The 16,539-nt window shown below is 34.3% G+C and overlaps 1 pseudogene; it reads left to right on the forward strand.

The window, feature by feature from the left end:
• Nucleotides 1-1,901: 1,901 nt before the first annotated feature.
• On the forward strand, nucleotides 1,902-5,723 carry LOC130512522 (uncharacterized; annotated as a pseudogene).
• Nucleotides 5,724-16,539: the final 10,816 nt, after the last annotated feature.

Raw genomic sequence — 16,539 nt, forward strand, 5'->3', positions numbered from 1 at the left:
TTATATAACGTAATTTTGGGAGGACAAATTATTAGATAGATGTATACACATAGCAAGTAAGATATTCTAAGGACAGCTCCAATGGTGTGCAGAAAACATAAATTTTGATTTAACCAAAGGAACAAAGAGGAACAATATATTCTTTAACATTCCTTAAAATAAGTTATCATTAGTGAGAAATAATTTTTGCTTTTCATTATTTCTTATTTCATTTTTCTGTAGAAAATTGTAGTACAAATTTATTCCTTATTAATTTTGATAAGAAATCATCATTTCCAAAATTTTATCCCTATTCATTTTTTTCTATTTATTCTTAAATTCATCTTCAATGATCATCATTTTGAGACAAAAAATGAAAAAGTGAATAGTATTACATCATATTTGAAGGAACACTATTTACAAATTCATTTTGATTTTAATTTTTTTTAGGGAGAATTGCCAAGTGTGACTCAAAACTTGGAGTCAAACCCAAAAGAATACCCCAACTTGGGTCAAAGGCAAAAGTAATCTAAAAGGCTATTGAAATTACAACTATCTCCTTGTGAATAAACAAAAAAACGGATTTTTTTTTACGTTTCTACCCCTCGCAAGTCGTCTGTTTAGACGACTTGAAAATAAGTCGTCCAGACGACTTAACTTAAAGTCGTCTGGACAGTTATTCTTAAACATAATTTAAAAATTTTGTAAAAAATATTTTGATAAGTGAAAAATTGGAATTATGTAATTAATATATGTCTTAAGAGATATAAATTAATATATAACAAATTTCAATTGTTTTCAGCCCAGATGAGTGAAAGTAGTGAGTCATGATATTCTTTAGTTTATGTTTCATCAACATATGTTGTAGTATTGTATGTGTTCTTAGGGTTAGATTTTGGAAAGCATTAAAACCGTTTTTGAAATTTTTTAAAATTACCTAAGCGTGTTCATTTCTGTGTATAGTAAACACTATTGAAGTATAATTTAATTTTATAACATGGTTAGTAAGTTAATTTAGTCATTTTAGTTTAGAGGTTCATTTTAGGGTCTGGGATGACTTAATATTTAGTCTTCTGTGCACAGACGACTAAATATTAGGTCGTCTGATGTACATTATCAGCCAGAATAAGTCGTCTAAACCGGACCAAACCTTAAAGTTTACCAATGCACTTTTAAATCTAACCGGATTATTTACCCAATATATAAGGTGATTTTTTTTTTATTTTCCGCGAAATTCAGAAACCCTAACAGTTCTCTCTCACCGGCGATATCAAATGCGATTCGAATTCCCACTATTTCCGAACAAACCATCGTTCTCAACGTCGGCTATCTATCTCACTTCATTCTCACCGTTGTCGCCGCAGCTTCTTCTAACCCTAGCGCCGCCGATTCCTCTAAACCCTAGCGCCCCCGCTTCCACTATTTCCGAACAAACCGTCGCCCTCGCCACCGTGCTCACCAACGTTGTCACCGCTGCTTCCTCTAAACACTAGCTAGCACCGCCGCTTCTTCTAAACCCTAACGCCGCCGCTTCTTCTCTGTAAACCGTAGCGCCGTTTCTCTGTAAACCCTAACGCCGGTAAGTCATCAATCTCGAGGAAAAGATGAACATAAAACGTTGTCTCTATCAATTTACTCATTCTCACCGTTTCACGTTTATTTTTTCAGATCTATAACCACAACGACGAGTACTCCAACTCCTTCTGCGACTCATCAGGTCCGCTTGAAATTTTTCTAGTGGAAGACTTGTAAGTAAGTCGTCTGGAAAGTCTTCCAACTGGACGACTTAGTAAACGACTTAAATATAAGTCGTCCATTTGGAAGACTTTCCAGACGACTTAAATATAAGTCGTCAACTAAGTCGTCCAGTTGGACGACTTTCCAGACGACTTATATTAAAGTCGTCTGGAGTAACAATTAAGGCGTGATTGATTTAGCTTGTGTTCTGACTTCTATTGTTGTCTTTGATTATTTTGCAGACAAAAACGATGGATATTCCAGAACTCCCCCGTAGGTTATACACATTAGGGGAAGAGCCAGAACCCCAGCATAGCATTTCGTATCATACAGATAACAAGAAGTTGCATACTGCTCTTAGGGAAGCTCTCACTGATGATGAATTTGAAGAGCTCAAGGAGTCGAGGGTGGGAATTTTCATCAAGTTCAAGGAGCAGGGATTTGGTTGGGCTTCAAGGCTGGTTCACTACATGCTCTGTTTAAAGCTGGACATTAAGAAGAAGTACGAGATGTGGTCTCTCGTTGGTCCAGAACCTGTGAGGTTTTCACTGTTAGAGTTTGAAAACCTCACTGGTCTAAACTGCGAGTACATCGAGGACCTTGAGACACCAAAATGTGAAGTTACCAAATAGATGGTTTCTTTCTGGGGGATGATGGGAGTTCATCTGGAAGCTGGGCCAACTACTGATCAGATAATAGCAGCACTGAAGAGATGCGGGGATTGGTCCACGGAAGATCGCAAGCGGCTCGCGTACCTTTCCATCTTCACTGGATTCATTGAAGGGAGAAAGTTTTCGACCGCTACACGATCTACTCTGGCAAGGCTAGTGATGGATTTAGAACGGTTTGAGAATTATCCATGGGGGAGAGTCGCGTTTAAGGTGCTGATGGACTCTTTGTGGAACAAAGAGATTACTGGCTGTTACACCGTGGATGGGTTTATACAAGTTCTTCAGGTCTGGGCGTACACAGCTATTCCGGGAATGGGTGCTAGTATTGGTAGTCCCAGAGCAAACAGTCCGTCTCCACCGATTCTGGCTTACGAGGGCAGCAGAGGCCGCAGATTCATGAAAGCTGCTATCTTGAGTCATGTACCTTTCCATCTTCACTTAATTAAGTTGTCTGGAAAGTCTTCCAGCTGGACGACTTAGTAGACGACTTATTATAAGTCGTCTGGAAGGTCTTCCAGCTGGACGATTTAGTAGACGACTTATAATAAGTCGTCTGGAAAGTCTTCCAGCTGGACGACTTAGTAGACGACTTATTATAAGTCGTCTGGAAGGTCTTCCAGCTGGACGACTTAGTAGACGACTTATAATAAGTCGTCTGGAAGGTCTTCCAGCTGGACGACTTAGTAGACGACTTATAATAAGTCGTCTGGAAGGTCGTCCAGCTAGACGACTTAGTAGATGGCTTATAATTAAGTCGTCTATTTAGTATTTTGTTTCAAATATCTAACTCGATTCTTCTTCTATTTACTGCAGACCCGCGTGATCAACTTTGTTGAGAAGGACATTAGTGAAATGTGGCCAAAATGGGACTCTGAGGTTGAGGACGTGCCCGCGGAGAACATCATTAAAGTCATGTATGATCGGAGACCGTGGAAGTGGACCATGGATTGCTGGGAAGTCACTGGTACAAAACCTAAGTTTATGACTCCATCGAAAAGAGCCAAAGAGATGGTTGTGGTGGAGGTAGAGGAGGAGGAGGAAGACAATCAGAGACCTCGGAAGAAAGCTCGTAAAGAGGCTCCTAAAGAGGCTCCTAAAGAGGCTAGAGAAGAGGCTAGAGAAGAGGCTAGTTGGGTGACCAGAGAGGAGTTGGAAAATATGTTCAAGGACTTAGTTGACATGATGAAAGATGGGTTTAAGAAGTGCATCAGGGAGATTAGGAAGATGTGCGATAGATTGAAAGCTGTGGAGAAGAAGGTTGGTGTCACCAATCAGGCTACCCCTACACCTCTAACCAAACAGGCTACCCCTCAAGCCAAAGAAACCGGGGTTAGTAACAAACAGTCTACCCCTCAAGCCACAGAAACCGGGGTTAGTAACAAACAGGCTACCCCTACACCTCAAACCAATCAGCCTACTCCTCAAACCAGACAGCCTACTCCTCAAAAGGATCAGCCTACACTTCAAACCAATCATCCTACTCCTCAAACCAGACAGCCTACTCCTCAAAAGGCAAAGCCTATTCCTCAAAAGAAACAGCTTTCTCCTCAAACGAAACAGCCTACTCCTCAAAAGGAACAGCCTTCTCCTCTGCCCAAAGAGGTTAGTATCAAATCCTCTCCCAACAAAAAACTAGTCGTCCATACAACTTTTATTTAAGTCGTCCAGGGTTAACTTGTGTGCAACTTTTATTGCAGAGATTGTTGCCGGAGGATACAGCAGATGAGGCGATCTCGGTATATAAGATCTTGCCGGAGGATAAAGCAGATGGTGTCACCTCCAAAGAGATTTTTTCTCTCACTTCCACTGACCAACCGAGCTTCGCTTCCAACGATCAACAACCGAGCTTCGCTTCCACCGATCCAAGCGTTCCAGTTTCAGAACCGAGCCTGGTTGTATTGGACAAAACAGCTCCCACTGCTTCTGTGCGTGCAAGGAGTGAACGAACGAAGAAACTTGCTCCCACGCAGATATCTCCTTATACGGCAGATAGAAAGAAACTCCTTAGAGTGGCAAAGTATAATCCATTTCCCACACTAAACAGACCTAAGTTGAAGGAGCTCGCTGATTGGTTGAAAACTGATCCGTAAGTGATTGCTTTACCCATAATAGCTTGATTTAGTCTACCAAAACTAATTGCTTTTTTGTTTGCAGTCATTATTTCACTAAGCAAGAGGACAAACCACGTACATCACCAACTTGGTGGTATCACATCCTACGGACACCCAAAGGATGGCTGGAAAACGTAGTAAGTCTTCTGCTTATCTTTAAGTCGTCTGGTAACTTGTCTTTGTATAGATTTGTAAATATATAAGTCGTCTGGAAGGTTTTCCACCTGGACGACTTACCAATAAGTCGTCTGGAAGGTTTTCTAGCTGGACGACTTACCAATAAGTCGTCTGGAAGGTTTTCCAGCTGGACGACTTACAAATAAGTCGTCTGGTAGGTTTGTACGACTTAAATAAAAGTCGTCTGGAAGGTTCTAACTTGTATTATTTTATATGCAGCATATATATGCTTGGATTAATGTGCTGAGGCAGAGGTATCAGGAGAACCCACAAGCTTTCCGGAGCGAGCGAATGTGCTTCCTGGATCACAACTTTTCCCAGTCTTGGAGAGACCAGTATCTGTTCTTCAAAGCATCGGAACCTGATCACAAAGGTTTAGGAAGAATGCTACCTGGTGGGGCGTCGAGTTTTTATGACGGATCAATGCCTTCATTTTGCCAATCAAACAAGAAGTGGGGGGAGGACATTGATGATATCTATGCGCCAGTGAACTTGGACAACAAACATTGGGTTGCTATTTGGATATCGATTCCTAAGAGGCACATAGTCGTCTGGGACAGCATACCTACATCTAGCATACCAGAAGCATGGGATGAGATAATGGAGTCTTTTCTCGAGATGGTCCCTTATCTGCTTGTTGAGTGCGCAGACACCGACGAATTACGGGTCAAATACGGGTTGGAGCGATACACATATGAGAGACGGCTGAAAGATGTACCCACGGCCAACAATGGTGATTGTGGCGTGTACGCTCTAAAGTACATTGAATGTCATGCTCTTGGGGTCCCCTTTAGCCCTAAAGACTTTGCTAGGTCCAATGCGAAGAATATGAAGGATAATATGGCGGTGGTTATATGGACGGAGCTTGTTGATCAGCATTTGAAAGATAATGAGGATGGTGATATGTTCGTGGGCATGTATGATTAGATTTGTGTATGGCTTTGAACTTGTCTTTGTATAGATTTTCTAACTTGTGTATGATTTGTGTATTTGTATTTGAACTTGTCGTTGTATAGATTTTCTAACTTGTGTATGATTTATTTGAACTTGTCTTTGTATAGATTTGTAAATATATAAGTCGTCTGGTAGGTTTGGACGACTAACAAATAAGTCGTCTGGAAGGTTTTCCAGCTGGACGACTTACACTGGACGACTTAGTAAAAGGTCGTCTAAAAAAAATAGTAGAAGGTAGTCTAAAAATAAAAATAGTAGAAGGTAGTCTAAAAATAAAATATACTGGACGACTTAGTAAAAGGTCGTCTAAAAAAAAATACACTTGAAGGGATAGTAGAAGGTAGTCTAAAAATAAAATACACTGGACGACTTAGTAGAAGGTCGTCTAAAAATAAAATACACTGGACGACTTAGCAGAAGGTCTTCTGGACGACTTACTTGAAGGTTATCTGGTAGACGAAACACTGGACGACTTAACAATTAGTCGTCTGGACGGGTAATCAAGACTGGACGACTTAAATTTAGGTCGTCTGGACAACTAGTCAACTGGTTGTGTACATTGTGGTTTCGTATGGCCAGTTTCCTTGCAGTTTGAGCATCTCTGTGCCCTGTGTTTCTTCCTGGGTTTGTGTCCTCTCATCCTAGATAGCTCCAACCAAGATTGCCATCTTGATTTCTTCTGTCTCCCCGGACCACGCTTTACGTTTGGAGGAAAGCATTCTCGTTCCTCAATATGTTGTGACACGATAGGATTTATATTCTCTGAGTATCCTGCATACAGATGATTCTTTGAGTAAAGTGGACAAACAAGTGTGGAGATATGCAAACCAGCATGTGTTCCAGCAGCTATAACATGACAGCAATGTATTTTCTCCACTCCATAGACACCACAATCACACTTTACATGTTCCAAATCAACCACACAGTCCATTTTGCCACCTTTGACAAAGAAACGCCATCCATCAATTGGTTCGACCGTCATCGTATCCGCTATCTCTGATCGAACAGCAAGCAAGTATTCAACACCCCGGCTATGTTCAGTTGGGAGACTCAAAGCATCTTGTCTCCTTTTCCAATACCATTTTCCTAACTTCTGCCTTATGAACTCCAGCAGGAACGGAATCGGAAATCCTCTTACTCGCTTCAGTGCGGAATTAATAGATTCAGCGATGTTGCTTGTTTTTATGTTGAACATGTTCCCCTTACAATAAACCTTTGACCATAGCCTGGCGTCGGCCTTCTCCAAATACGTTGCAAGTTCCGGGTTTGCACTCCGTATCTCAGCCATGTACCGATCAAAATCGTAAACCGTGTGCGCATAAGCAGCCCCTTTCACCAAGTACATGAGATGTTTCCCTTTAAACTTTTTGACAATGTTATCTTGAAGGTGATAATAACATATTCCTTGGGTTGTCCAAGGAAACACCTTCTCACACGCACTTTTAATGGCCGCGTGCCGGTCGGAGACTATCACCAGAGGCTTGTCATGAGATATACAACTAGCCAATTTTGTGAAAAACCATTCCCAAGAAGGTTCATCTTCAGCATCCACGATCCCAAAAGCCAATGGGAATATCTGAAAGTTGCCATCTTATGCGGCTGCAACTAACATAACACCTCCATACTTTCCACTTAGGTGAGTTCCATCCACCACAATGACCCTTCTCTGATACTTAAAACCTTTGATAGAAGCTCCAAAAGAGAGAAATAGATACTTAAATCTTTTCATAGAATCAAGTTCTATAGCCGTGATAGAATCATAATTTGCAATGGAGATTTGCTCGAGATATGAAGGCAGACGCGAATACCCTTCTTCTGCTGATCCTTTCACCAATTTTTGTGCATATAACAGTGCTCTGTATGAAGTGGTGTAATCAAGCGTCATGCCAAACATGTTCCTCATTGCATCAGTGATATGCTGTGGAGTTATCCCATCAATGATTCCAACACGATTAATGAAAAGACTACCAACATACTTTGGAGTACAGTGTCTCCGCTGAGCGATTCGGTCTCCAATTGAGCATAAATGTTTTTCCACATACTTTGTTACCCAAAACGTGTTTGTCCCATGTTTCACACTCGCTCTGATCTTCCATCCACAACCGCTAACCCGACATGTTGCCACAAGGAGAGTTTACGTTGATTTGTATATTCTGAAAGAAAACTTACCCCTCACTGCTGTCAACCGCAGCTCTGAAAGCAGTGCATCCTTGCTAACAAAACTCTCGTTGATATAGATGCTGGTACAATCCGATTTTCCTCCTTCAATAGCATTTGTCTTAGCATATGTCTTTTCAATTTCTTCAAAACAAATATTATCATCATCTTCCTCGTCCTCATCTTGAACCTTTCCATAAAGACTGTAATCCCCACCATTCTGATCCGTTTCACCAACAATAGTGTTATCAGCATCCTCCTCCCCATTTTCCTCCTCCCCATCTTGATTTTCATCTTCAACAGACTCATTATCACCATCATCTTCAAAACATTCATCAGCTTCATCATTATCACCAACATCTTCTTCCTATTCACCAGCTTCATCATTATCACCAACATCTTCTTCCCATTCACCAGCTTCTTCTCTTTTCTCTGAAATCGTTTCCACCTTGCTTGCGGCTTGATACACAAAGACATACTCTATGCGTTTTGAGTATCTCGAGCAAGTTTCGAACTTGTCTATCACTTGTAACATGAATGGGAGGACTGCCTGGAGTCATCATCATTTCTGCTGGTAATGAGTAGCTAATCTCCACAGTCACTGATCTCATGTCCAGGTTATAATCTTCTTGAGCCATTGCAACAAGTTCAGCATGTGTTGAATCTTCACTCAATAAAAACAATCTTGCTCCTTTGAGATCATCAACCACAAAATCCCAACGGAAATCTCTCAACAACCATTCTCCATACACTGCATGTAACTTAAAAATCATCTGCAAATATTCAAAATAAAACACATTAGTAAACATAGAGAAAATGAAGAAGTTCAATAAACATTATCGCAGACGACTTAGAATTAAGTCGTCCAGAAGACTTAAAGGTAAGTCGTCTAAAGAGGTCACTTTTGCAATTGAAAATTAAAAGGGACGACTTAATTCTAAGTCGTCCGGCTTTGTTTGTTAAAAAAAAAAAATTCAGACGACTTATATATAAGTCGTCTACGAGAAACGGGCTAGTTTTGCATTTGACCAAATCGTGTCAGATATTTGACTATTTCTGGACGACTTATAATTCAGTCGTCTCTGGAAAGTAAAAATTTCAATATTTTATTCAAACTAGACGACTTACATGTAAGTCGTCCTAGGTTAGTTTTGTAATTGAAAAATAAAACTTGAAATTTAACTTTCTCCAGACGACTTAACTAAAAGTCGTCCAGCTAGACGACTTAATTTAAGGTCGTCCGGGATAAGCATGGTTTGACCAGAAAATTGGGAAAAATTCTGGACGACTTTGCTTTCCCCGGACGACTTTAAATTAAGTCTTCTGACGGGACGACTTTATATTATGTCGTCTGGTAAAAGTTAAATTATGAAGTTTTATTTTTCAACTACAAAACTAACCTAAGACGACTTACACGTAAGTCGTCTAGTTTAATAAAATATTGAAATTTTAACTTTCCCAGAGACGACTGAATTATAAGTCGTCCAGAAATAGTCAAAGATCTGACACGATTCGGTCAAATGCAAAACTAGCCTGTTTCTCGTAGACGACTTATATATAAGTCGTCTGGAGTGTTTTTTTCAACAAACAAAGCTGGACGACTTAGTTTAAGTCGTCCGTTTGACCAGAAGACTCATCAGTAAGTCTTCTACATACAGATGACTTACTTGTAAGTCTTCTACGCGAACAGATTTTGAAAAAAAAATCAAATTCGTACCTTAAACTAGGTGAGATAACTTCGTTTGCACACAGGGTCTTCTCCAACCACCCAGAACCTCAAACGAAAGCAACCGTAAGTCAAAACGAAAGAAATATGGCTCTGTCAACCATCGCCCATATTTTGAATCAAAAGCTTGAGTTTTTTGGATGAATATGGAGAGAAAGTGAAAGAAATGTTGTTTTTAGTTCATAACAATTAAAATAGAGAGAGTGTAAAGAGATTTACGTACATTAAAGGGCATTAAAAGCTCCAAACAGTTCGTACAAGGTTGTTCCCACTATTCATGGCAGTCGGAATATTGTAAATACTTGAAGAAAATGAGGTTGAGACAGTAAAGAACAATTTTCGAAAAACAAAAAAAATAAAAAGTTAATGGCATTTTCGTAGATTAAATGCAGGTGTGAGGTTAAAAACTCAAAAAAAAAATGAGTCAAAAGAAAATGTTAGTTTTCTGTTTGACTTCAAATTTTGAGTCACTTTTGCAAAAAGCCCATTTTTTTATTTGCATATTAATTCCTAATTTTTTGAAAATTTTTGTTTTATGCATAAACATAATAGTTACACAAAATAACTTTCAAAACTTTTATCTAACATATGTATACTGATTAAATTTTTTATATATTATAATTTAATAATGATATAATAAATAATAGAATTTAACGTCAAAAATACATAAATAATACAAAATTAAAAATAGATACAAATCTAACACAACATAGAATATGTTTTGATTTATCATTTGTGGGAAAATATATTTATACTATTTTAAAAATAAAATTCTACTATTGTATTGTATGTGATTATGTAATTTTCTTAATACAATAAATAGTGTGTTAATAATTTTTATTTTAAAGTATAAATTTTAAAATAAATGACCATACTTTTAAATTCTATCAAATAAAGAGAGTTATTTGCAATAAATAAGAATTTGAAAATAAATATATTAAAATTGAGGGAGAAAATAAAGTAAATTATTGGAACAATTCACAAACTTAATTTGAAGGACAAATTGAGGGAAACTATAGGAGATTGTCTAAGAAAAATGACTTTGACTACTACTTTCCCTAGATAAGCTTATTCATGTTAACGAGTTGTTAATTTTGCCATTAATCCTTCTCCTTGTTTGATCATTATCTTTGATGCCATAAGTTGAAAGTGGGTAGCATTTCATGGCTCAACTTCAAATTGTGCACTGGACAATCCGATACCGATGTTTCCGTATTAAAATCACTTTTGCCAGCATTGACTTTGTTTTTCATCTATTTGAAACAAAGTTGTCATATTGTTTAACAAAAAAAATCTCCCATAAGGCAGTGTCAGGGCAGTTTTTCAAAGGGCCACTGTTTCGATAATAACTCAGTTAAGATTTGTATCAAACAATGGTGATTCATCATACATCTATGATAACTGTATAAGTCACGATGGATAGAGAACGGCAGTTTTTAAAAGGGCCACTGTTTCGATAATAACTCAGTTAAGATTTGTGTCAAACAATGATGATTCATCATACATCTATGATAACTATATAAGTTACGATGGATAGAGAACTGATGAAAACACTAAACCAGCACCAGAAAAATTGCCAAAAATTCGTATTTGTACTATTCAAAATTAACTTAAGATGTTACCACCGATAAAAATCAAGGGAAAAAATTGCCACTTAAAAGATGCAAATGAAGTTTTAATCAAAAAATAATGACCTTGATTGTTCGAAAAAGTGCAATTGATGACGAGTTGCTTTATATCAATTTTATTAAAATAGCAGTGTGCCCTATTGATATATGTTGTGTCCACCTTTTTATTTTATCTATTTAAAGAATCATTTATTATTGTCTTTATATAACTGTTCTTTAAATATATTTATCCAATTATATATCTGTAACTACTTTTTACGTTTACTATTTATTGAGTAACCTCCACTTTTAATTCTATAACTTAACGTGTATGATTAAACTCATTGGTTTCGATGAATGAACAAAACATTGATGGTTTCATGTAACAAAAACAAAACATTAATGGTTAATATTAAAATACGAAAACATTAGTTTGTAAATATAGTCTTGCTGGTTGTTCTTCGTAACATAGTTTTTACAACAATTCATAAAGGTTTTGTTTTTTTTTTTTTGATAAAGGGCTTTTTCATAAAGGTTTTGTTAATTTTATGTTTATTACCTATTCAAATTTCCAGATTATTTCACTTGATTGTAATTTTTAATTCTAGGGTTGAGTAAATCCAGAAAACGACCCAATAAAGAACACTTCAGTTGCAGTGATGAAGATAATGATATGATATGTCGTCCTATTTTAAACCCAATACGATGTCATTTAAAGAGGAGAAAGTATTTTAATTTTTATTTTAGCCTTTTATTGAAAAGAAAATTAGTTTTCATAGACATAAACTATACTAATAAATTTATTTATTAATTTAGCAGTATGATTAATTGATAATAGTTGAATCCAATTTTTTAAAAATACATGAAACCTATAAATATAACTGCAACAATCTATATATAATTGTTCATATGCCGAGATATAACTGCAACAACAAGAAAAAGTTCTATAATGATAAATTCTAATTTTTTTAGGAATGTCATATTTTTGTATATCAAACTCCTTATCATGGAACTTAAACTCCTATTTTAAAAGCCTATCTATATCGAACTCATTATCATACTAATCTCAATTTCGAATTTTGTATATTTTTGCAGCTATATTTATAGGTTCAGAAATGTGAGAGAAAAATTAAATATATCCTAGAAAAATTAAATATTGAGAGATATAATTGGTTACAACCTGGATTTTATAAAAATTATATTTCTTAAAAAATATAAAACAAAAAATATATCCATACTTTTAAGAGCGGATCATAAATTTAGTTCAATTATTTGAAAAAAAAATTGATTTGCAGATGCAAGTTATGAGTATTTTATTCGGGGTGGGTGCGGGTTGGTAGATTTTGGATTGTTGGTACCCGCCGATCCGAAAAGTATTTAAAAATAAAAAATAAAAGAAAAGTAAACACTTTTTAAAATATAATAATTCTGAAAAAACAATTTTAAATTTTAAAAATATATAATTTTTTATTATAAATATATTTTTATATTTTTATAATAATTAAATTAAATAATTATTTTTAAAAAATTATAGCCCACGGATAACTGCAAAATTAAATGGGACGGGTTCCCGTACAAACTATTTGTTTGCGGATTATGCGGATCATATTTTTTGACCAAAACAAAATTGAAATCCGTGAGTTGGCGGGTTCAACCAGCAATCCAGTTCTAACCGAGGGTATACCAGATTAATTTTTAAGTTATTATTATTTAACAAAATATATTTTGATTATATTTATACACAAAGAAAACATAAAAATGAAAAATAAATTAAAACAAAAAATTAAAGGATGGGTCAGAATCTAGTAGTCTTACAAAAGTCTCTTTAGGATTTGTTAGTTTGAGAACCGAAAACTATAAAAGAACGAGAAAGAGTATAATTGACATCAAAGTCAACGCCGGCCGAAAAACTAGATACGATGGTTTGTTTTTGTTTTTTTCTGGTTTTTTTTTGTAAATGACATTCATATTAAAAGAATAAAGAAATGTAAAAATTACATGCCCCTCGACCATAGTGTTTAGGGTCTTAGCCCAATATATTTGTTTTCTTTTGTTTTCGTTTAGGTGTCTTCATTAAACACGGTTTTTCCTATCTGTATTAAATAACCGTTTAGACATCTGTTCTACGTAAGTTTTCTCTCATTCTCAATTTCCAATATCCATTATTCACATCATTTAACAGAAACATACTTTGTGCCAAAATCGCCATATATTTTAGTTTGAAGAACCTTCTTTTTTTTAGATATCTTCCTCTGATACCAATTATAGAATCCAGATTCAGCAAAAACAAAAGGAACAAAGTAATTCAAAGAACATGTATCTGTTTTATTAGAAATCCTTTACACACACAAAAATTTCTTTCAAAAAAAAAAATCTTTACACAATCTCTTACATACTTGTTTGATCTGAATTACATGATTCGACACAGATTGATTCCTAACACACCCAACTTGCTTGACTCAACAGATGTTGATCAAGTTTACCAATTCACTTAGCTATGAAACCCCAAAACCTTTGTACTTCTCTCCGAGAATTACAATAAAAAGCTCTAGCCTATGTCTAGGTAAAAACCAAGACATATCAAATAATTTTTTCTATTATCTAATATATTATTTCATATATTTTATCAACATCAAAAATTTCAATTTGTGATCAAATAATGATTATTTCGTCAACCAACCTTATGAAAATATTCCGCATCATCGCATCTTGACATTTTCTTTTGATTCTTCCAAAGCATGTGCAACACATCATTTTCCGTATCTAACACATAAACATAAACCAAAATTCCACAACTGCAGCTACCTATCAAGCTCCAATTTCTTGAGCTTAAAACTCCACCCTCATGAAAAAGACGTACTTAAAGCTTATTTTGCTTAAAAATGTAACATCTTATGTGATGATGATATGTGAGTGTGTATGCAAACTTTTAGTTTGTTTCTCGAAATTTGTTGCATGTTTGATTAAGACTCTCACTGGAGCTATGCGTATAGGTTCTAACAAGCTGCATCTGTTGGAATTCATAGGTAGTGTGAAGTGTTATCAATACAAGCTTACATAATAGGTTTTTAGGGGAATGTATCCATGGCTTTCACCAACCATTGTACAAGCTCTCCTTCTTAATTTGGTTGTAAGCACCACTTTTTCTGCTGAGATTTATTTCTTCAAGTAATTTTTCCTTTGTCATAGAATGAGATTAGTTTCACAACACTCTCATATGCATCTGCTATTGACGATCTGTTTTGTTTTGTAATGGATGTTCTGGAGCTATCAGTTAAGATGTGAGTCAAGTAAACTCTGATTAATTTTTTCTTTTTTTTTTCTTGTTAGAACCTTTTGAGTTAATATTACATACAATTACATATGATGAGTGTTGAGTAGGATAAACAAATAGTAGTGCAAGTTATGTCACTATGTGCATTCTCTCAGTACCTACAGCTTCACTATTCTCTTACCTCATGGATCTTAGCAGTCGTAGGCACTGATATTTGGTGTAGTTGATTTACTGGTCCATTGGCCAGTCACAGAGATTGGTGAACCTGGAAATTTCATATCTTCTATAAGTGAAGCCTCTGCCCAATTCGGTGGGGAAAGATGTAAAGTTAGTATCTCTTCTTTGTGCTCTTCATTATGGATTCCCTTTAACTCTTTCACAACTTGTTCCATTGTTGGCCTCACTGTACTTGTTACATTTTTAAAATATTATTGTCCAGTAATATATATAATGATATTTAAGTAACATAATCCTAGAAATTATTAATGAACTAAACATATTATATTTTGCTACAATTAAAAATATATATTTAACTTAATATTTATTTTTTTGTTTTATTTTTTTCCTTTATATTTGTACAATCTAATATACCTATAATAAAAGTACATAAGATAAAATAAAAGTACATAAGAAAAATGAGAGTTCTTTTAACATAAAAAATAAGAGCTGTAGGGTTTTCTTCTTGAGTATAAAGAGGTATGTGAGCAATTTAGGTGTTAACACACACGAAGAGCTTTTGGATAAAATGGGAGCTAGAGTTTGTTAGTTTTGTGAGAGTTTTGGTAATATTCTCTTCAAATATAAATTTAGTTAAATAAAAATTTATTGCAAGAATATCTCTATGATATTATTTGATAAATCAGTTTTTTACGTATCGCGCTCATGTTAATTTTCAAGGTGATTGATTACGATGATACCTTCAATGAATCAAATATCTAATTATCATTATTAAAATATTTATGTTATTTTATTTTTCCTTTTTTATTTAGGTTTCCTTTTATCTTTTTATTCGAATAACCTATATAATAAAGAAAATTTATAAATTTTGAAAACGAAAATATCTTTTATATATAGTGTAATTCATAATAAAGAAAATTCACAAAATAATCTTGACTATAAAGTAAAGAAATAATCTTCCCTTTTAAAAAATAATCTTAACCAACATAATATATATTTTAAAAGTATTAATCATTTATTTATATCAATTTATTTCTAAAATTATTTTAAAATAATTTAAGTAACATAAACTAAGATATATTTAATGAATAAAATTTAAGTTAATCTTTTTTATGTTGCCTTTTATATTTTTCAAATAACATATATGATAAAGAAAATATTTATTAAACTTAAACGAAAATAGTTTTTTCATATAATCTTGATATTAAACTTAAAAGAAAAGTTTAGAAAAATAATCTTGATATTAAAGTAAGAATTAATATTCTTTTTTAGAATGTATCAGCATTTTTTATACAATTTTGTATCTATTATCACTTTATTTTTATACTCTTATTTTTGGAAATTAACATATATCAGTCATGGGGCTATTTACAACTAGCCAATTCATAAATATATACACACATATAAGATGAAAACCAAACTAATGCAATGAATACACATAAATATGATGTGGTTGAATTAGATTATAAATATTTATACTTGAATTTTACGGAATATATGCAACACAATATATCCACAAATGAGTAACTAGAACAATCCAATTTTTTTATACAGTCAAACATTAAATAAAATAATATATTTTCATTATAGTAATATTTTTATACATATAAACTATAGAACGACTCAAAATTTTACTAAATAAATGAAATTCTCAAATAATAATATAAATATATTAACCAACTATTACAATTAACTATCATTTTATATTTATTTATGTAACTTTGAATGGATCAACAATTTAATCTATTTTTACTATTTTATTCTCAAAACAACATATATTAAATTTTACTAAAAATATACATATACAAATCTACGACAATAATCAAACTACATGAAAATAACAAAATTAATCAAAAATTTTATCTTTATAACAAAAATATCTTAGCTGAATAAAAAAATAAATGTTATCTAACATATCAAAATAATAACCAAACTGTCGAGATATTATATATCCAATATTATGCGTCTA

The sequence above is a fragment of the Raphanus sativus genome, chromosome 5, assembly GCF_000801105.2.
Source record: "Raphanus sativus cultivar WK10039 chromosome 5, ASM80110v3, whole genome shotgun sequence".
Lineage (NCBI taxonomy): Eukaryota > Viridiplantae > Streptophyta > Magnoliopsida > Brassicales > Brassicaceae > Raphanus > Raphanus sativus.